Source organism: Phalacrocorax carbo, chromosome 11 (genome assembly GCF_963921805.1).
Source record: "Phalacrocorax carbo chromosome 11, bPhaCar2.1, whole genome shotgun sequence".
Classification (NCBI taxonomy): Eukaryota; Metazoa; Chordata; class Aves; order Suliformes; family Phalacrocoracidae; genus Phalacrocorax; species Phalacrocorax carbo.
In genome coordinates, this window is record NC_087523.1 from 9,993,904 (window position 1) to 10,016,628 (window position 22,725).

The 22,725-nt window shown below is 47.6% G+C and overlaps 1 protein-coding gene across 7 annotated transcripts in view; it reads left to right on the forward strand.

Moving 5' to 3' along the window:
• The window catches only part of MBNL3 (muscleblind like splicing regulator 3), a 97,223-nt gene that overhangs the window by 36,932 nt on the left and 37,566 nt on the right, over nucleotides 1-22,725 (forward strand). Inside the window, exon 1 of one of the 7 annotated variants that reach the window (XM_064462975.1) lies at nucleotides 701-775. The exons of the other annotated variants lie outside the window; for them this stretch is intronic. The gene's annotated coding sequence lies outside the window, so the exon portion shown is untranslated. Of the gene's footprint in view, nucleotides 1-700; nucleotides 776-22,725 lie in introns of those variants that run through there. 7 annotated transcript variants of the gene reach the window in all.

Sequence of the window (22,725 nt, forward strand, 5' to 3'; positions counted from 1 at the left end):
GTGTGTGTACACACCATGCATTTCCCAGTGGAGATAACTGCCCTGGTGACTAAACTCTTGAACAATGGTCTTTCTGTTCTTGGGCTGGAGCTGGGCTTGCAAAGGCCTGTGTGCAATGGTATCGAGGGGCTCATGGTCACAACGGTGGCCTCCTTTACTGCTAACTAGAGGGATGTTGCATTCCTAGACCTTTTAAAAAGAGGCTTTTCTTGCCCGTCCTGTGGACATCTTTGTGCGCTCAGCCGCTGTTTCCCTCTGACAGCTGTTGAACACTGACCCTCTCTCCTGTGGAGGGCTCGAGAGCTGCTTAGTGCTCTTTTCATCTTTTCACGCCCTGCATTAGCAGAACATCTGTGTTGCTTTATTGGAGACAGGATATCGGATGCTTGCAGCTAGTAAGTTTTCCCCTTGTCTTGCAGTCGCTCAGGGCTTTGTTCAGAGGTTGCTTATCTGCATCCATTGTGTAGTGCTGTTCCTTGTGGTATTTTTTCTCACAGACCTCTTAAGCCTGAACAATGCCTTCGTACAGGAACTTCTGGTAACCCAGCATACAATAGTTTCACCTCACTGGTCAGGTCATGCACAGCATCTGTACCCTTACTGTGTCTCACTTTTTTCTTTTTTTCCCTTCAATCACATATACTGGTCTTGCCTCCGTTGCAGAGGTAAGAGTAGCAATGCTTCCAGAAGCAGTCAGCCTGCCTCAATGTGGGTTGTTTCTTGGGCGAATGTGTGCTACCTGTAAGCTTGTGAAGAACACACAGGACTCCTGAAGGTAATGGAGGGGGCTCCGCTGCTGCTCGGGTGGGGCTCACCAGGGCGTGATCTGCAGGAGCGTCGTGTCGTTGCGCAGTGCTTTGGTCATGAAGTACTGAGTCTTGATTAGGTTGCAAGTGCGGGGCTGGATCTTGCTGTCCTGAGCTGCGGTTCTTCGAAGGGGGAGTTTGCACATTTGTAGGCAGCAGAAGGAACCTTTCTCAAGCAGATTGATATGAAACTTAAAAATAGTTCCTTGTGAGAAGCTGTTCACAGATTTGAATCGGATGCCAAGAAAGCTCTCACTGTACTCGTGTTTCCCCCCTCGTTATTCTGGAAGAACAGTGTTGTCTGAATTTGTGTGAATGGAAGGGCAAGCCGCACTGCTTGTTGGGGGGCAGCCCAGAGGTATGAGAGCCAGCCACCACTGCCCCCCCTCCTTCCAGAAGGACTACAAGGGCTGCTGGGCAGCGGCCAATGGTCTGCGGTTGCCTCCTAGGCAGGTCCCATGGTACCTCTGAGACCTTGTGAGCAAAGGAGAGGAGTGTACTGTCATCGCTGTAAAGCCGGATGGTCTTTTGGGTTCATTCATTGGCTTCTATCCCCAGCTTGGTGTGCACCGTCCCGTGCATAGCTGGTGCTTTTTGCAAGGGTCAGGACACGGTTTGCTGGCTCGTGGCGATTTGTACAAAGGCTTGTTGTGGCACTGTGGTGGGCTGTCTGCAAGCGTGCATCAAGCCATTAACCTTCCTATTCAGGCTGGATCAGGCGGGCGTGGTATGAGCCTGGCTGATTCTTAATTCCCTGGCCAGCAAATCGTTAGTTGTGTCTTGGGTTTCTGAAGATGTCAGGAAGGAAAAAAAAGCGGTCACTAGAAACACTAATTGAGCAGTAGGCTGAGAGATGAGTATTAGGAGATAGTGATATATTATATAAAAATATATGAAGGTAAAGCACACCAGGTGTTCACAGCGGCTTTGGTTTATACTGTTCACAGTTTAGGTATCTGCACTATGGACTCATGGCTTAAAAAAAAAAAAATTACAAGCCCAGCTTTGTGGGGTGTGTTGCTGTTTCGTTAAATTTGCTTTATGAATGTAAATGTTCCCATATGCAAATCAAAGTTTTTGAAGAGCATTTTGAAAGACAGAAAATAGTGTGGTGAAAACTTCAGGGGTATGAATTTTGACTTTGTGAGGTCTAATTTAAAAAACATCGTTCAGCTATTGCATGTTTCAAAGCAGCTCTATATTAAAAAAAGCAAGCTAATTGTCTGAACAGGCATAAAATCAAGAGTTAAAAGTACAGTTTTGTTTAAATTGTCTGTTTTCTAGAAGAAAAGCTATTATCTGGTAATAGTATGCAAAGTCCCATGGCAATCTAAAAAGGTCGCTGTGCCTGGGCAGTGTACGTACCATATGATCTTGAAACCAGTGTACCTGAGGGTGTTCTTTATAGTTTCCATGCTAATTTGTAGCTGTTTTATGCTGACTTCACTAGAATTTTTTTCTGAATGTTACTGGTTTGCAATCAAATCTATTTTTTTTAAAATTTAAATAAACTCCAAACTAGGAAACAACTAAAAACACCCACCAAACTTAGCATATGGTTATGCTCTAACAGAGGAAGAAGAAAGCAAACAAAGCCATAGAGATATTTTTGGAGACACTCTGACTGCTTGTCTCAGCTCAGTGTAATGGAGATGCAAATAAATGAGGTGAACAATGTTGAGCCAAATCACTTTTGTGAGAAAGCTTTTCTTTCTATCGGTCATTAAGGCACTTACTTGCATAGCAAGGGCGTTTGGTGATGAGTAGATTTGCAGCAGCTTTCTGTCTTGTCTGAATGCTTATTTGTCTTACTGCACATCGTAAGTGCTTTTTATAACTACTGAATCAAACATCTAAAAGCAGGGAAAAATTTATTTAGACTTATTTATAATAACTTGCTATTATATTTCTCTTAAAGTAGCTTAAATAAAAAACAATATTTAGGTCTGATCCCTTCTTGTGTATGGGTTACAACAAGCTCTGTGTTTTCGCAGCGTAATTTAATTGGCACACGTGCTGTGTGTACTCTCTGCAGTGCCTCTGCGCAGGCTTTTGGCACAGCTGTGGGTTGGAGACTGCTGACAGAGAAGCTCACCTGGTGGTGCTGGTGGCTGAGCATCTCCCAACCCTGCCGTGGTGTCTGGACTGCAGATGCTGTCTGTTGGGGTCAGGCTGGTAACTAGGCTGGTGTGTGACCTCCCTAGGCATGTTCAGCTTCCCAGGGAAACATACACCTTGTTGATTTAATCAGCGTAACTGATATTTCTGGAGGACAGATGTCTGTGCAGGGCATGTTTGATATATTGAGCATTATCCATAGGTTCTCTGTCCCAGCGGTTTCAACAGCTGAACCGTGACAGACAAGCACTGGTGAATCTTGCTATCATGGTTTAAAAGATTGCTGCCCTGATCTGTCCCTTTGCTTCTCCATTGCAGGTTACTGCCTCTACAGCAGGGTTAGCAGGAGGACGGAGCGCTGTAGATGCTGAACCTGAAGTCTGGTGTCTGAGCTGAAATCCCCTTGGTTCTAGCTCTGTGCAGACATGCTGGGTGATGAACGCATGTACCTGGAAACAGGCTGGTGTTACCTGGTGACTCTGCTGCAGGGACACCAGTAGACAGCAAGGGGCAGGAGGGTCTTATTCATTGCCAGCCATTTGCAAAGATGTAAGGCAGAGTCCTTGGCGAGAATTCCTTGTCTGTGCTTTAAAGCAAACAGTTGATTTTTGAGGTGTACTATGGAGGGAGAAGAGATTGGACCTGTCCTTATCTCTACTGGGTCTTTCTGCAACTGAGCAGCCTCAGCAGGGAACACTTTATCTTGGGCTTTACATTTCCAAGGTTGTGTGCTTTGTAAAACCCAGTGTTGTCCAGCGGTAACATGGCAAGAAAGGCTGGATGTCATAGGTTTCCTGGTGTGTAGTCTAATTCTGGTGCTACCCTGGAGGTATGGTCCCTTTTCAGCTCATTGCTGGAAGTGTGGAGGAAGTCCTGGAGTGCTGTGTAGCTCTGATGGAAACTGAGAAGTGAGACCCATGCCAGCATAGAGGGCTTCCTGGGGGCTCCTGGAGATATGAGCTGGAGGGGCCACATGGTTAACTGCCATCAGTCAGTACAGAGGTTGCTGCCATCAGTACAGAGGTGGATGTTAAGAGCCTGTGAGGAAGCTTGCAGGGAATTGCCTGAAAGGAAATGCCCTCTAAAGCTACCGGTGTGACACTTGTTGTAGCAGCAGTAGTTAAATATTTAAGAGTTCACATTTTCTTAATTGATTAGGCTCGGGCAGTTTTCTCCCGAAAGTGTTGGTCCATCATATTCCAGATTTGGCCTACCTAACAGACCTCAGACTTACTCATGTGGAGGGTCCATTTTAGACAAATTTGGGTATTTGCTTTGCAGTGAGTGCTTGGAACACATAAGCATCTGTGTTGCTTTCCTCATGTAAAGCTGTAGAACTGTTGTACAGGCTTGGTCAAAGTGAAGATGTTCATCAGCTAATATCAATAACAGTGAAAGTCACTTCTGAAGACTTTTTTCCCTGGCCACCATGTTTTTCTGTGGAGAGGAGTAAAGTCTCTTCCTGCCATCCTCTCCCACCTCTGGTAGGTCTTTTGCATTGTCCCACATCTGACTGCTTTGTTGGCACAAAGCAATGTGGTTCTTCCGCTGCCTGGTGCGTGGCCTTGCTAAGCCAGGCCTGGGAGCGAGAGTCTCCAAGGTGGTGGTCTTGCCCTTGGGGTGGCTCTGGACTGATGAGTATCAAAGCATCAGTAGGGGGGAGGGGGGGACCCTGGTGGGTCTTTGGTGCCCATCTTGTGCTGCAAGGTGAATTCATTGGGACTCTTCTTCTGCCCTCTCATGGGAACCTGTAAGTGGAGTGTCTTGGCAGCCCTCGCTGGGGCAAGGATGGGGTTTGACTCATCAGGGCAACACTGAACAGATCTTCTTTCTGTGGCAGTGCATGGTCACAGGGGAACACCAGGTCCAGACTTGTGTTTGTAGAAATGTCCTCTAAAGGTCTTACATTTCTGAACATGGAGAACATTGTCTGTGCCCCAGACCTGCTGACCCCACGTGTCTCCTGAGGGCTTGCCCACAAAGGGGAAGATGCCTTTGCTGTTTCCTGATGTTTGGGGGTGCCAGTCTCATGCGAGGGGTCCCTGGGTCAAGAGGCTGGCAGAGGTGCGGGTGCAGGGTGGCAAGTCGGGAGGCACTCGTGGTGCAAGGGGCAGGCACAGGACCGCTCTCCTCCCTTTTCTTTCTTCCTGCAGCTAATGAATTAATCTATTACAGCTTTTCCTTGGGCCTCAGACTTGTGTGTATTTTCCTTGAACGCATTGGAAAGCAGAGCAGCGGCTACAAATTTGTCCTGAGACCGCGCTTTGGAGGCCAGCTTCTTCGGGAGGCAGGCCAAGCAAATTCAGCAGAGGCATTCTTCTGCCAGCCTCTCCTCTCCTCACCAGCCAGCCCTGGCAATGCAGGGCCTCCGCTCCTGACTGCTGCTCACATTGCCCCGATCTTCTCCCTGTGGTGCGAGCAAACCACCATCCCCAAAGGGTGAAGCCAGCAGCATTTACATTATTAATATCAGCCAAGAGTAACCTTGGTTTTCTGGTTGGGAAGATGATGGTAAAGTGCTGACTGCTGCTCACACTTGCCTAAAAAAGCAGGAGAGAAATTCTTTTGGGATGTGACTCTAAACCCTTCTGAGCTGCTGCGTGCACTTAAGCAGATACATTTTGAAACCTTTTATGGGCATATTGCAATGTTGTACAGGCCATGGCATGCCACCTCCTGCTTCTGAGGCTTACTTTCCTTTTTTAAGGGCAAAGCCCTCCAGATTGAGGTTCCAGTTCTGCAGAATACTTAAGCCTGATTTTAAGCACTGTAGAATTCCTGTGGGCAGCAAAGAGCTCCCTCCGCTGAAGTGAGCTGCTGTATCAGGTTTTGAGAGAGGGAAATGGTCCTTAGCCATTCTCTGAAGGGAGAGAACTGCCTGTGGCCGTCTCTTCTGCCACCTTTTGGCTTTCCAGTTTGGGAGAGTTTCTTTGCACGTGCTCAGTGCACGCACCTGGAGCTTGCAGTCCTGCCAAGTCTGCTTGGATCTGCAAGCACAGGCTCTGTGCCGGTGACCCAGTGCCAATGCAATGCTGTGCTCTACAAGCCTCAGGGGTTTCCTCCGCACTGGAAGGAGGAAGATGGGGTGCTGAGGCCCAGCTAGCAAGCTGCAGCAGCTCTTACATTTACTCTTGCGTGGCTGTGAGTCAGAGGTTGAACAAGGGAGTGCAGAGGGTTGTGTGTTTGTACAGTAAGCTCTGGCACCTTAGCAGGTGCTGTGCTACAAACTGTGGCACTGCCAGATCCACGTGGGGAAGGAAGTTCAAGCTTTACATCTTCCAGCCCTGATCTATAGCAGTAGCTAACACTGGGATTCAAATACACACCCAAAACTGCAAGTCCCTACCCCTGGAGAGAGTTTGAGGCAAAGATGATCCTTAAAAACATGGAGCTATACTCGGCCATGGTGTCCTGTCTTGCTTCTGTGTCAGTGAAGCTACCTAGCTCCTTCTCTTGCTCATGATTGCATTAGCCCAGCAAAGCCAGCTGAGGGAAAGGTGGTGGAAGATGCCTCCAAGGAGAATGACTCTGAACAAGCATGTGGAGCTGGTGGATTTCTTTAGTGGCATAGCATCAGTTTGAGGTAATCCCTTTGCTGACAATAGCTTTCTGCCACTTGGTTCACCCATCTGGAGGGTGTAGTAACATGCATTTATGTAATTGAGCTGTTCGGAAGCTTTAAAACAAATACAAACAAGATGTGCCAGGCTTTCTGGAGAGCCTATCATCTGACATCTTCCGCAGAGCGTTTAAATAAGTGGTTAGATTTCCAAGTTAGGAGCTGAGCTCTTTGAAAACGTGCCCTTATAAATATTGTTTGGCTGGCATTAAAATAAATGCTTTGAGGTACTTGGGTGAATGTTGCCCCACACAGGCACAGTTTTACGTATGGCTTATTAATGTTGTTTTATTGCTGTTCATAAAACAGCAGAGAACCAGGCACTGACACCCTTTGCCCCATGTAGCCTCTTGTGCCACATCTGATGATGGCCTTTTGATTAGAGGAAAGGCCAAGGATTTGGAAAGCCACTTTCAAAGCATTGCGATGATGCAGGCTGCTTTAAAGTGTTGCACTGGCAGTCTCTGTGCCTAATTGCACTTTTTGACCTCACAGGAGTAGTACATTGAAAATGCCTTTGAAGGCTGAGCGGAGATGAGCTACTGTAAAACATCCAGATTCTTGTTACTAGACTGATGTCCTAACTGAGTAAGCATTTCAAACTCTGGCTTCTTCTAAATGAATAGCTATCAAACACAGTTAGTTCTTCCACAAGTTTATCTGTCTGTTATGAGAGCTCCTGTAATGGCAGTGAAAATATTCAGCTTAACAATAACTAATGTGTTAAGATAATAAAATCTTTCTGCTGCCCATGCAGCAGGGAGTACACGGCACAAAAGTAAGGCTGATCTCTGCTCTCGGCAGTCTTGGCGCTTTACTTCTGACTCTGAACATCTGGTTAGTGTTTGGCCTTGGTTTTGGGTTTCAGCGACGCAGTTACTTGGTGTCCCCACTGTAAAAGGGGTTGGAGGCTGTTGATGCTGGAGTGATGGATTTTTACACTCTTAACTCTTTGTCCTCTGTCTGAAGCCAGCACCTGGGCATGGATTTGTGCTGTTCTCTGCATGCTTGAGCTCTGAGCTGGAGGTGCCCTTCTGCAACATTTAGCTTAAAGCTGTGGGGAAGGTGTGTGTTCCTGGGAGGGGGTGGGGGGGCAGTTGGCTTGCTTGGACATGAGTGTCCTCAAACCAAGCAATTCCCCAAGTTTATAGTGAAATGTTATGGCAGATGGGCCGCTTACAATGCGGGATATTATTAGAATCATGATCAGTGCTAATAAGGTCATTGGCAGTGGGGGAGGAGGTCAGTGCCTGACCTTGTTTGAAAGGTGGCAGGCTGTGCTCTGGGGGAGAAGTTTTCTCTCTCTGTACTGGAATGTGAATGCTTAAAACTAATCTGGCTGCACAGTAGAGAGAAAGACCCACCGCCCAGCCTAGTGCTCCTGCTGTGGGGATGCTGCGGGCCCCCACTCCTCACTGATGTGGATCTGCAGAACACTATTGAAAAGTGGAGACAAATTCTGCTTTAATTAACAATCCCAAGAATGGGAACCAGGAGCAGTTTAACTAGTCCTGCAGACTGGGTATGGTATCACAAGGCATTACCCGGTCAGATGACTGGTTAGTGGTGTGCACTGAGTTTTATCACACCTCTGAACATACTCTGCATTAACACAGCAGTTGCTTTTAGCTGGTCTCTCCTACACAGATATCAAAAAAAGCCCCAAAACAACCACTACAGACAGGAGTGTTGGGATCAGCTGAGTTGCGTTAGTGATGCCCACATCTCTGCCCAGCAGTCCCCACACCAAGTTCCAGTGAGGATTTAAGCTATTAGCCCAAACCGTGCTGCTTTAACCCTATTTATCTCCTTAGTTCTGCTTTGAGTGAGCAGCTCTGGGGTGCTGTGAGCAGCTCTGGGTGCTTCTTGAGAGAAAACAGCTTTCAGAGGGACAGCTGGGAAAACATGGAGTATCTAGCTGGTGTGGAGGAGATGGCCGGGGCAGCACAGACATGGCAGAGCTCCAGCCAGCCTGCCTGAGAGCACAGCCGTCATTAGATGGTGCTTCCTTAAGTCCTTATTATCCGCAGGGGCTTGGCTGGTGCTGGGAACAGTCACACAGAGATTAGGTCCTTAAAGAGCCCCACACAACCAAGTAAAGTTTGAAGACAAAACCTCAGCTATAATCCCAACTGTGCTGGCTGATCCTGCTGACCGGTGTTTCTTCCTCTTGCTGTCAGTTCCTGAAGGATCAGAATGTGAGTAAAGCTTGCTGTCTCGACATTAAGAGGTGCTTGATCCCGGTTTGTCGGTTCGTGCAGCGTTGTGCTGTTTGCAGTGAGTGCTTGGGCTCTGCTCCCAGGGTCCCTTCCGCGTGGTGCTGCAGATACCAAGCACTGGATGGGGTTGGCAGGAGAAAGCGAGAGCCTTCCAGGGTTGGACGTTCAGCCCATGAAGTAGCACTTGAGTAGCCAGGGCAGCAGGGTGTCGAAAGCCAGGCACGTAGATGAGCCTTCAAGGAGGGCTTGGAAGGTCATCCAGATATGGCAGAGGCGATGGTGTTTGAGGTCAGCTCTAGGGAGGAAAGTGCTTTCCTCTCCATGAGGGAATCTTGATTCATAAACCAGCAGATCTCCAAGACAGAGTTGCTTTTGGAGTAGATGTTGCTTCTTCCCAAATGCTGTAGGGGAAAGTGTTAAAGGTGCACCTGGTGCTTTCTGCAGGAGCCTTCCCAAATTTTGCTCCCATGGCACAAGACTTGCAGCCTTATGCCCGGTTTCTCCTTTCTGCTCTGTTTCCTCCTCCCCTTTGGGCTTATTTGTCCCCAAGCCCTCCTGCAGCTCTCCTGTACTCTCCGTCCCCGTTGTTAGGGGACTGAAGGAGGCAACCAGGAAGTCTCTTGCCCTCCACCTCTCCTGTTGCTTCAGCAGTCATTTTCATTTCTCAGTGCATCTGGTGCACTTGCACATGAAGAAGTAATCATCACAGTTACCTCCCCACAGATTTTGGCTCCCTGCTGTGTCAGTCATGTTGCTTGTAAAGCCTCCGCGGTGTGTGACAGGGTGGGAGCTGGAGCAAGGCAAGCAGACTGAGTGACTCAGAGGTGCTCGGAGCAGGAGAGCAGTCAGGCTTGATAAACGCAAGACAGGGGTGTCTGAAACCTTCACCAAGCTGCAAGAGACTGACCAAGGGAAGGAGGTGGGGTGACTCCGGAGAGGAGCAGAGAGGCTCCCCAGAGCATTCTCCTGTGGGATGGGGGAGCTTGGGGATGCAGCAAGGACCACTGCCACCCTTCACTGTCTGCTTATCAGCATCTGCTGGCGCAGCGCAGCAAGGTGTGGATTACCCCACAGTGCTAGCACAGCCTCCCTGTGAGCTCTGCGTCACGCTTCTGTCACCGGGGCCCACTCAGACTGGTCCTGCACCACAGCTGGGAGAGTTGAGGGGGAAAACAGTCCCTTAGGGGCTGAGAAGCAAATAGGCAGGATCACTTTTAGCTAGTGATGCAGAAATGTGAAGGGCAGGCTGCCTGCTGCCGGGAGGCAGCAGATCAGAAAGCATCAAGGGCATTGAAGCCGCAGCTCTGCAGCTGCAGCAGTGCAACATGGAGCAGCTGGCATGCAGTTTTGGTGTTGCTGAGGCTTCCCCTGGCCACCTGGGGTTTTCCACCAAGTCTGGTGTATTTAGACTGAAAACTGGGACCATCTCATTCTCTGGGTAGTAATCAGAGCAGGACCCTGAGCTGTAGCATCGATGAGTATTTGTATTCCCACAGCCAAAAATCCCCCGCTGTGGCCTGTGTGATAAAGCATAGATTGAATTAAGAGGATTTTCATTGTTGCTGTTTTGTGTTTCTCTGCATGGGTTTTTTGAAAAGTCCACGGTAGTTCAAAATCCTTAGAATTCTACTCAGAATAGAGCTTACATTAGCTAGGACAGAAACACCATGGAAATTTTTTTTGTTGTTTTGATTACGCTAATTCTTAGAGAATGATTCTAAGCATCCTTTCAGAGCTTAGCCCAGCCAGAGGAAAAGGGTTAGCACTTTCCTTAATACTCCTCCTTTCTTTGCATCAGAGGTACTTGCACAAGAGTTTGCCCAGGGATTTCTGCCGGGGCCATATCAGAAGACCATCTATCTCGGTTTAAGCAAGTGAGAGCATTTTTTCCAGCCGGGTGTGTTCAGGCGATCGCTGACGTTGGCACCGGTCGTGCTGCATTCCAGACTTGCTAATGACACTGGAGCTTCTTTGCAGCTACTCCTCTCACGTGGCTGGAGGGGCTGCAGATGTCCTCAGGAAAGGTTACTCTTCCTTGCAGAAAAAAGTCTCTCGTCGACCCATCTCACCTGAAAGCATATGAATGCTTGCATCGCAGCTGACTCATCCTGGCTGTACCCGATCCGGGCAGAGAAAGGTCTCTTTCTTGTTGCCCTTTTAGGAAGGGATTGTGCTGTGTCTGAAGGTATCTCTTGTCAGTGGCAGAAGCAGAATCCATGAGGTCAGGTGTCTGCCTGCCTGCCTAAGGAAGTAATGTTGTCGAGATTGCTTTCTAGTAGAAAATAGCCTTTAAAGGCTAATCCTTGCATTCCTCCTTGTCCACAAAAGGTTAAGCATCAGGTGGTCTGTACTGCACGAGTGACCGGGACAAGGATCAGGGTTAGAAGTTGAGGGCAGCAGTTTGGAAAGCGGAGCAATAATATGCAAAGGGTAGAAAAATTTCCCAGTAATTTGATCAGTTTGCTTTTTGTGACTGAAGCCTGAATAAGCAAGTGTGTCCACGTGGATATGGTTTAGCTGCTTCTACCTCCCCTAGCTTTTCTCTTCTGCTTTCAAACCTAAGTAAGAGAACCTGGCAGTTATTAAAAACACAAACTCCAAAACCCCAGGCAAATTACGTGAAAGCCCTGATCAGTTCCATTCACGTTGGCCAGCTGGGACAGATGGACAAATGGACATGCATGCATGTACGCATACGACACATTCCTTTCTTAGCTGTTCTGGCACTTACACCAGTGCCACTCAGAGGAGTATTTAGGTCAGAATTTCTGGTGGGGCAAAAGTTGCATCCTGCAGGAGAAAGTGGATACATCCACCCATTAGGCTGTACAACCTTTCCAGTGTCCTGTACTACAGCTCTTGTTACAAGGGAGGGAACAGATCTAATCGGCAGCTACTTGGCATTAACCTTTCAGCATCTGAAATCATGGTTTCTACAAAATGTGTTATCTGTTGATCACCATTCCTGGCCTTGCATGGAGAAAACAGAACTCTGTTTCTAGATTTTTGGGCTCTTTGGGCTCTATATGATGTAGTGACTCTGAATTCTGGGTCTGTAGGTCAGCCTGGAGTACAGGCTGAGCAAAACACCTCCTTGAGCAGGCTGCCTTGCGGCCTCCATGTTGACTTATGTCCTGGGGAGGATTTATTACTTGACTGCGCAGGTGGGAACAAGAGCAAGCTTCGGCTGAGCGAGGTACGGAGTGTGAATCTGCACAGACCCTCATGAGACTCGATAACAGACAGGGAGAACAAGGGTCTACAAGGAATGTTGTAATTAGGGCAGGTAGAAGTTCTGCTCTGGCTGAGGCTATTTTAATAAATACATCATAAATTAACAGGTTTTCATATACTGGCACAGAATTTGGCATCTGTCCCTTAAGGCTGGCTGCCTGCGTGGTACTTGTGACTAGTGCAGTTAAATATGTCCCACTGCTTGCCGTTTTAGCCCAGAACTGTGTTACTGCAGAATTCTCCTTTTGCCCACAGAGATGGCAGTGCATTATCTTTGGCATTGCAAGCCCATCGTGTTTACCTCCATGGAAAAAGGCCTGTCCAGTTGCTGCCGCAGCTTACTGTGCTGCTCCATGGGCTCAAGTCCTAACATATATTTACACTGCCTTAACTTCCCTTTCACTCAAGATGGTAGCAAAGATCGGTCACATATCTGCTTTCTAGTCCCAGGAACTTCTTAAAGAGCACTTCTAAAAGTGTTTACTTAAAAGAAAAATCCCCTCTGTGACTTAAATGTGCATACAATACTGGCCATAATAAACAGCGCACTAAAATAGATCAGTCTGCAAAAGCTAACCGAGGTGGAATATTTGCCTAGGGCAAGGCTGGCTTTCTTTTTCTTTTTGTTTGGTTTTCTTCTTTGTTCCTTCCTTTCTCTTCAATCGTTGCTGCCTCGTAGATGAAGGAGGGCTGTGATTCAATGTTGCTTGGCCTGTATGCCCTCTTTGGAAGCCAGGGCCTGTGTGAGATGTGTGGTCCTGGCCTGCTGTGCTTAGTAGGCTGAAAGAGCTCTCCTGAAGGTGCTTTTTGTATCTGCATCTTTGGTCCTCTGACCAGCAGCGAGTTCATTATACCATGGGCATGAAATCTGAGGCCTGGCATGGACCAGAAAGGTTTGGGGTACTTGCTTGGAGATGAGTGAGAGCATGTGGAGTGGGTGGCACACAGCACGTCTCCTGGTGGTCTGGTAGCTTCTCTGCTAAGCTGGAGCGAAGGGGAGGTGGGGTGCTGTGCACAAACCTGCCCAGCGCATCTGGCTGAAACAGGAGCACAAGGCCACATCTTGGTCTTTGGTGGACCTAACTGTAGGCAGAGAGGCACTGCTGTGGGAGAAAGTGGCTGGAGGGGTGGGCTTCAATGTGCAGCAGGGAAGACATGAATGGAAAGCAGTGAAGGGTGCCCAGGAAAGGGACAGAGAGGAACGAGAGGAGCTGGGGACATCAGTGGACAGCCATCAGGGTGAGGGGCAGGGGGACCTGGCTTTGCTCTTTGCCTCTCTGCTGTTGGGCAGATCTTAGCCAAGAGCAGAAAGGTATCCTCTGCCTTGGAGCGTCAGATCCTCGGGGCTTTGATGGATGTCTGGGAGCAAATGTTGGCTTGCAGTGGCCACTGAGGGCATCACCCTCTGCTGTACCTGCCTGCTCCCCTGCCATCACCTTCTCCAATAGCTTAAGCTAATGCACAGAGGGACTGTGGTGTCCTGTTCTGACATCTCCTGGTGTTTCCAGCCAAAGGGTGGAAAGCCGGGGTGGCAGTGCCATGGTGTGCCCCAGCAGGAGTCATCAGCATGCTTAGAGCCCAGCCAGCGTCCTTCCCTGCTCAGGATGCTGCTGCGTTACCCACCAGCAGCCCCTCAGTAGCTGAGGCTGAAGCACATCCTGCAGAGTTATTTTTTCCAGACTGAAGGTTCTCCCTGGGAATTGTCAGCCCAGATGGAATTAATTTTTTTAAAGTTTTTTCATTATTTTTTGAAAACCAGGAATCTGTTTATGCCCATTAAGCTGTTGCTTTCTGAGCAAAGCAGCAACACAAACAAAAATCGGGCAAATCCTCAGCTGGTAAATTGTTATATTCTGCCAAGTTCTAACGAAAAAAAAAAACCAAACCAACCACCAAAACCAACACCAAAACATAAAAACCGCAGCCACCCACAAGTCTTTCATTTGCAGTTTCATTTTGCTCTCCAAAATGCAGTGAGAATGAGGTTTTCCAAGCATGGCTTTGCCTTCAGCAGGACAGGAGGGAGGGTTTGGGTCGGACACTTGGTTATCAATCTCTGCGCTTCCCTGTTTGCCTTCTCCCTTGTGTAAACTGAAGGAGCGAGGCCACCGGAGGTGGTCACGTGTCCAATATTCGTATTCATGAACACTGTGCTTTAACATTTATTCTCCTGGGCTTTAATGTACTTTGCTTGGTTCTGTCTACGTGTGGTTTGCCTGCTGCAGCTGTAATATTCAACAGACACTGTAGGTAGAGGAAGGTCAGAAGCATCAACTTTCCATATGACCTTGACAGATTCAATCAGCCAGTGAAAGTTGTAGCATTGGATTATGGGATTTGCGGTGAAAAAGTGGTTTAAGGGACAAGAGAAACTACACTTGGTATTTTCAAAAGCTGGCCTGGTGTAATAGCAGTCAGGAGGGTCAGAACTGACAGTTGAAAAGTGGAAGACATATTAGGGGTTTTCTTTTGTTTGTTTTTCTGTGGGGTTTTGTGGTGGTTTTTTGATACAGTACGTGTACGATAGTCTTCCAAAGACTGGCATGGGTTTTTGTAATTTACTACAGAATAAAAATCAGTGACATACCAGTGTTTCTATCTTCCAGGCAGAACTGATTTCCTTACTTACAAATAGTCTCACACCAAAACATTCACGGGCAGGTGTATTAACATTGCAGGATGTCACTTGCTTTGCCTCCTGCTATGAACACATGCAGTGATCCCAGGGCTAAACATGCTTCTAAAGGTGCTCTCGTTACCGTGCGCTAAACGCCTTCTTTTGTAACTGTTATTGATCAGTTGCTTGAGCTTGGTCTGTGGCCAGGCATGTCTGTAAAAGCTTATTTCACTTGGAGAGAGACTGTGTTTGATACTGTATTAAAGAAACCTATTTTATTGTGCTTTTAACATTCCACAACCGGCAACAGTAGTGGAATAATACTTGGAAGACATTAGAAATGATCAGTTCAGAACTATAAACTGATGATGGTTCTATTCTGTTTTAACCTAATTTCAGATATGTGGTGGTAACAGACTGATACGGTTCACAAAATGTAGCCTAATCAAAATGTATCAGTGGACACAAAAGAAAAGAACTTGAAGTCTTTTTTTTTTCCTCTCTTTTGTGGAATGAGATTGCTGTTCGTTACAAGTAGTAATCTTTCAGATAAACATGTTTTTCTGCTCAGTGGTTGTAGAGCTCCTAAAAAAAAATATAGTTGGATAGTGCCATACTCTTTTTTAATATATATTTCTTAAACTTGGTAAACATCGTCCATTGCTCGGAGCAATCAAAAGTGTTCCACAAACGAACAACGTTAAAATCAATACACGTTTTTCATTGAGCATAACAGAGCATACCATTGGCCTGAATGAAGAGAGCTTGGCAGGAGAACAGAGCTGGAAAGAGTTGTCAAGATGTAAAAATATAATGAAGGAGCTACAGGGCTTTTCCCCAACAAAATAACTGCTCTGAGTTAGTAAGAACCTTCAAGTATAACAAACAGCTTGGAATGAAAATCCTGCGTGAAAGCAGGAGGACAGCCACGACCTCTTTGTGCTGTCCTGGGGAAATTCAGCAGAACATTGCTGTTTTCAGCAATGGGCAAAAGTAAAACTTCACTCACAGCAGCTCTCGGCTTCCCTAATTGCCAGGTGAATGAGGATTTGGGAGTCCAGGCTGGTGCCTATGGCGGCTTAGAGTCTGCTGGAATACAGTGTTTTCATGTCCCCTTCCCATTTCTAATTAAAATTTAAAAAATAGTGGGGTGATGGTACTTGTTTAAATACTTGAGCTCCATGCTAACAAGCCATCCTTTCTGTACAGAGCTGGATTTGCCTGCTGAGTTCAGTGGTTTGAAGTTCTTGGCAACAGCTGTGAATAACTGACTGGTTAAGGTGATACCAAAAAGGGAGACAAGGGTGTAGAAGCGCTGCTGTCTTTGCTTTGTTTTTCTCTCCTGCTCTGGTTTGAGCTGTGTAACAAAAACAAAACAAAAAAAAACCCAAAAAACCCAAAAACAAACAAAAAAACCCACCACCCACACAAAAATCAATGACCAAAAAAAAAGCACCCCAGAACACAACGCTTGACAACTGTTTGAGGCTGCAGACTTTCTTGTGAGAGAGTCCTAGATAAGCATGCAGAGTGCATCTGATGTTGAGAAACCCCCTGTCCAAGCTCTTTGCAGTTTTATACACACTATTTGAAAGGACTGGCATCTGCAGTAGGATTCATCCACGCTGGGCACCTATTTGTTCCTAGAATTTTGCATCTGACGACTGTCTTTTCCCCTGGTGCGAGTAAAGCAATATTATGTGCTCAGTATGCTCCTTTTTTTTTCATATTGGTGAAATGGTTCAGCTGCTAAACCGTTTTCTCCCACATGATGGGAAGCTTGTCCCCTACTTGGGCAAAGTACTGCTGTTCCTCACATAATGCCCATTGATTGGAGACCTGTCTGGTCATACAGATGTAGGTGACAAAAGCCCCAGCAGCTTGGACACGTGCCACAGCAGGTGTGCGTCTGGTGGCAAGGGGCAGCTTGCTTTCCAGCCCTGTGATGGAGGAGAGGACTTCAGCGCAGCGTGTGCCCCTGAGCCAGTGGCACGCAGGGGCACAGCCTTTTCAGCCCTGGCTTGTGTCTGTGATGGAGATTGGCTTTCACAGGCAAAGACCAGAATGACAGAGAGATGGAGGTGTGACAGGTCTCTAGCAGTGTTTGTTCAGCAGTCCTCTCAGCTGGCTGTTGGCAGCTTTTGTCTGGACTCAAATACATTTGCAAAAATGATGCTGACGTTTTTCTTCTTCCTGTCCTTCCATCTCCCTGCAAAGCAAAAATAACCTAGCAAGGCAGCCACACAAGTAAGATGGCTGGAGAGCAGCACCGGTGTGCTAGCCAGGGATTTTTGTCCCAGCTCCCCATTCCTTCTGCATTTTTCTAACTTACTGGACTGAAGTGGTTGTGTTTGCCCAACTTGCTTTTTTAAGGTTGCAGAGGAATGCAAATTTTTTTAAGCCCAAACCCCTACAGTTATTTATTTACCTCCCGGTTATCCTCCCAGGGTTCAGCCCTACAGCTGTAGGGAGGGGAGAATGGGCAGACTGGGACTGCAGAATGTACCAGCCTCACTTCAGCGAGGTGAATGCAGCACGCCTGCTTGGCTTGCTCTGAGGGCTTTCTAGCTGCCTTGTACTTGCACACGCCACCAAGCTTTGCTTTGAGCTTTCAGTTCAAAAGGACCCAAAACTCTTGTCATAGCTGGCAAATGTCACCTGTTTTCATCTGAAATCATGCAAAACATCAGGGTTCACTCATTTCAGTCAAAATCAAGTCTAGGCTTGCTCAGAAAGGGCTTGACCTGACATTCATTGAAGCCATGAAATTCAGTCACTGTTTCAGCAATGAGCTGGAGCTGCTTTGAGAGTGCTGGGAGCATTGTTAGCCCTGGGAGCTTGCGATAGATACTCAGGTTTTTCCACTGCAGCTGTGTGGAAAGGCAATTCTGACTCTTGTCCTCTGTACCCTGACAAAAGGCATGTCCCTGTTCGCCTGAGCAGCCCTGGGTTGGAGCTGACACGCTGCTTCCGCAGCTCAGAACAGCATAAAATCTGAAGAGGTTTCTCACGCGACTGCAGGGGAGCTGAGTTGGGCCAAAATAACACCTGGGGTGTTCTTAGCTGTTTACTTCTCATCTGTCTGCGCAGGCTCAGGGAGGTGGCTCTTTGGACTCAGAGGTGGAAAGTTCAAAGAAGTTAAGCAAAGCTTATCCTAGAGACACTGCAAAACTTTTGTTTGTGCTTTTTATGGGCTGTTTGAATCCTATTTCCAGCAAATTATGTATTCATGAACTGTGCTTGTTCCTAACTAGAACGTGCATTTCACAGGGTCGATATCATCCATACCTGGAAGCTACCAGATTAACTCTTGCATTTTTATCCACATACATTGAAATTGAAAATTCTTTATGCTGGGAAGTCTACACTGCTTGCCTTCCCTTTGAGGCTGATTGCCATCTGGTAATGCTAACTAGAAGATATGTTTTGCTTTCTTTTTTTTCAGCTATGGTCTTTCACAGCAGGATCCACACCATACAGCAGTCTTTGGGCTCTCTGTAAATGGGTGTTACACCTGCACTTGAAAAATGTCAGCAACTAGCTGTGCTGTATTTTATTGCTGTTACAAGTAACTTCAGACCGCCAGCTTCTTTGTACCCAACGTGTGTACAAAGGCATGCTTGATGGCAAGTAGGAGTGCTGGCACAGGAGGGCTGCAGAGCACTAACTTTCCAGCATCCCTACAGGTGTCCAGAGAGGAGTAGAAAAAGCAGTAGAACAGGAAAGCCTTTGAGATGGGTTATTTCAGAGAGAGAGGAAGGATGGAGTGCTGGCATTATATTTGGAAGTCTTTGACATGGCACAAATCAGCCTCCAAACAAGACAGAGAACAGAGCATAGGAGAAACTTTTATGTGACAGCCCACAACAGCTTGGAAAACTGCATACGTTGGCAGTCTGGAAGGTTGTGCCTGGCAAGGCTGTTCGGTTTTGTTTTGTTTTGTTCTGATGACTTGAATGATGGAATAGAGAGAGTACGCCTGTTAAATTGGTAGGGTCCTCTGAGCTGTGAGGAACTACAGACACTTTAGAGAACTAGATGTGGAGTTGCAGATAATCTTGACAGGTTGGAAAAATAGTCCATAAAAAGGGGTGTGAGTTCAATAAAAGCAGTACAAAACATTGCATTTAAGTTAATCAGCTGCATGATACAGGATGCAGCATAGCTGGGTAGCTGGAAGTTCTGGAAGAGGCTTGTTGAGAGTGAATAAAAAATGTTATCATGTCAGAAGGAAAGAAACTGTCACGCAGGGATGTATAAGCAGCAATGTCATCTGCAGGACACGTGAAAAAAAACCCTTCATACCTGCACAGCTCTGGTAAGGGATTAGCTGGAGTGCAGTGCCCCATGTATGCACACACACGTCGGCAGGGGTGCAGGCTGACGGGGGGAGCAGCCTAACGAAAGGCTTGGAGACTGTGCTTAAGAAGTTGAAAGAGCATGGTTTGCATAGTCTAGAGAGCAGAGAGGTTTGAGGAAGGGGAATAGATGTGACTGCAGCCTTTAAGTATGGGCCCTTCCTCAAAGAAGGGAATAATTCCTGTTCTGGCCCTCTGGGGTAAGACAAGTTTTAGGCTTTTGTTGCGGGAGGGGAAAAACTGCAGCTGAGAATCAGGACGAGCTTTACAGCTGCAGGGAGAGTGATGTGTTGGAGTCCCTTGTCTGGGAATCACACAAGGAATAGGTACAAAGAAAATAGGTGAAGTTGATCTGCGTAGGCCTAGGGGTGATGTGTCACTTCTCTACATCCTTTTAGACCTGCTTTTTAGGATCCTTGTAGGTGGACTAACAGCCTTCCATAAGAACACATTCGAGGAGTGCTTTGTACATAATTACACTTTAAAACCTTCCTGTAAAAGTGAACTGCTCCAACACTGGGAGGAGAAAAGCATTGCTATTAAGCAGAAGTTATCTGATGTGCTGTGCCAGGGTCAACGTCCAAGGGAGGCTGCAAGGTTTGTACTTCTCACTGACTCAGTTGGCAGCATAACTTTTAACATTTCATTAGCCCGTAAAAAGGAATTGCAGACAAGGTACGTACAGAGGTGGGCTTTGAACTGTAGAGTGACAGCTTGGCTGCATGAGCACCTATCTGTGACACATAACAGTTGCTAATGATCAGGCTGACTTGTCGGCTCCAGCCTCCTTTGTTTTCCAGTTGAAAACATGCTATTTGATGATGATTGCTGATGGGAAGGTGCTTCCTCCAGCAGTGAGATGGACAGGTCCCTCCCTCCCTCCCTCCAGCATGGCTCTCTACCTGTGTTGAAAGAGGAGCATGATGCAGCATTGGAGATGGCAGGGTGAGCCGCACTATCCACCCAGCATGCCAGTTGCTCAGCCCTGGAGCACACTCCTTAGGAACAAATGGAAGCGAGCGCAAAGCACTTGAGTTGGGGTGGTGCATGGACAATGTTCCCAACACCCTGGTGGTTTGCTTTCCTGGAAGGGTAACTTTGAAGCTGCAAGTCCCTGTGTAGGGTAGGTGAGGGACTTGGAGCTTGGGCGTTACCAGATACCAAGTCTGCCTACCAGTATCTCTCTTCTCTTGGAGAGCAGATGGCAGTAGGGGTAATATGGAGCAGCATGTGCTGCTCAGTACACGTTCTTAGCTGTGCTGCATGGACACAGGGATGAAGCCCAGAGCTCCCCCCTTTTTGCCTCCCACTCATGCTTTGCGGGCAGTTCTGCAGCCTGGTCTCTGCCTGCCCTCCGCGTGTGGGGGCAGACACTATGGTGGCTGAGGTTGTATAGCATATGTGAAAGCCATGCAAGGCCCTGGCAGGAGTGAGGATCCCCAGCCAGGAGAAGGCCTGTGTGTGCATGTGTAGAGTGGGATGGAAAGCAGAGAGCACTTTGTGCCTCAGCACTGGAGCGGCAGGCACTGAGTAAGCAGGGCCAGCACATCTCTGAATCTGCCTCCCCACTGAGTCCTCCTTGGGGGTGGAGGGGATGGAAATCTGCTGCTTCATGCAGGGAAAGATGTGTTTTGGTGCCTGGTTTTTTACAGAACATGGAAATCCTTTCCTGCCTGGTCTCTTTTCATTCTTTTTGCTGTCAGTCATTGCACATGTCATCAGTGTCTCTGGAAGAGACAGCACAGTCAGGGCATAAGCCTACTGCAGCCTTCAGTGTGTGAAAAACAACATCAGCTTAAAGACTTTCACATGAGAACTGCTGGTGGTTGATGGGACATACAATGCAGTGATTAAAACCAGAAACGTGTGTCTGCTCTCCGCTCTGGAACCCCTTGCTTGTTTCAGGATTAAAGAGACCATAACAAACTGCCTTACTGGTGCAGACATGAGCAAGCCTTGGGATTGTGTTAGAAGCCTTGTTTCTGCAGCACAGTGCAGCTTGCTTCAGCAGCCAACGAGAAGAGAATTTGTGCAGCATGCCTAGGGTAGGTTCATCCAGCCTGGTGCAGTACTCAGCATGCTCTTATTTGCATCCCTCTAAGCTAGGATGCAGATGACAAGGTGCAGCCCAGCTGACTCCAAACAGCCAGGTGTAATGCAGGTTTTTCTACTGGATTTAAGTGTGCTGCCATCACTGCTGCACTCAAAACAGCTGGCTTTGTTGCACTGCAAGCTGCTGTCACATTAGCTGGTGTCAGATGCCAGCCATTTACAGTATGCGCCATCACAGCATGACTTAAGTTGGCAACACAGAGTCAATCACATGCCAGCAGCCTACTGTAAGGGTGGGGGAGTGTGTGGGAAGAAAGGGGGAGAAGATACTCTTGAAATCTTCTAATGATTTATTTTTAATATCCATTTTTCAAGCCTTGGGAAGTGTAGTCCATATGCTTTTCCCTCCTGGCTGTAGTTGGCAAAGCAGCTGATGAATATGGTCCTTCAGACTCCTTCCATTTTGCAAGGAGCCAGAAAATGCAACTATATTTAGCATGTTACCAAGGCCAGCAGCAGAGTCTGTTGCTGGGTGGTGATTCCCTGGCTGCAGGCTCGTGTGCCACCCAGGACAGGGTGGGAATGTGCCCTCCCTGAAGTCAATATTCGAGCTAAATTAACAGCAACAAGCTCCTCCAGTTACAACAGGATGGCTGCACTGGTCCCAGCAGGCTCGGCATGCCAATTGCTGACACAGGTCAGTCTCTGAGCACCGTGCCCCTTCCTGACCCCTGCAGTGACCCACTCCAGGTGTTAGGATGGTGCTTTTTGGTGTAATGCTCAGCCTGGAGTGTGTCTCAGCAGGTCTCTGTGTAGGGCACTGGGATTGTCCTATGCCATGTGCTGAGCATTTGATGTGGTGGGGCCACAACTAGTCACTGCAGCAAAACTGCACCTTTTAGCATCAGGCTACTCAGCTGAAACTTAGGGGCCTGACTCCTGTTGTATTTTCTCATATTGTATTCCAAGGCCATCCAGGTATAAAATGGAGTTGTCCTTATTTGTCCCCAGCCCAGTATCCACACGGCAGATTTGCTACCAGTTCCCTGTTGTTTTTCCTGCTGTGTTGCAGCTGGTAGTGAGAAGTGAATAATGGCAGTTCCTTTGTCCTTCTGGCAGCTTTTATAGAGTTGAAATTGGTCTTGAAGAGTCTGCGTGTTGCTGAGAAGTACTGAGAATTTTGGGCATTGTCGTGGAAGCGTAGAAGGCGGCATCACCCCACCAGTGCTGGAGTTCAGTGATACTAGAGGTGCCCATCGCTTTAGAGCGGGACATCTTGAAATTTGTTCATAGCTGGATGTCTAAACTGGGACCGTTTTGTGTCACTGTCAGTCACATTGTCAGGTCCTAAAATTCATTGTCTGAGAGATGAAGAACCTAGTGTGGACAACCCGAGCCGAATTCAGCTGTGGCTTCTAACCTGTCCTGGTGAAATACAGTGGTTGATGATGCTCAGGATCAAAATGATGGTGAGGAGGAGCTAGACTGAAGGTGTGGTTTTGAAGCCAGGTGCAGCAGTGATTCATTTAGTCTTCCTGGAGCCCTACAAGGCCTGACTGACTGCCATGCTGCACTTCAGCCTTCGCTCTGCAGCAGCATCTCCACAGCTCTCGGTTCCTTGCAAATGCATGTCCTCATTGAATCTGGTAGTGCTCTGTGTGGGCACTGGTTTCTGCGCACAGCTCTGTCTGCAGGATGAAGG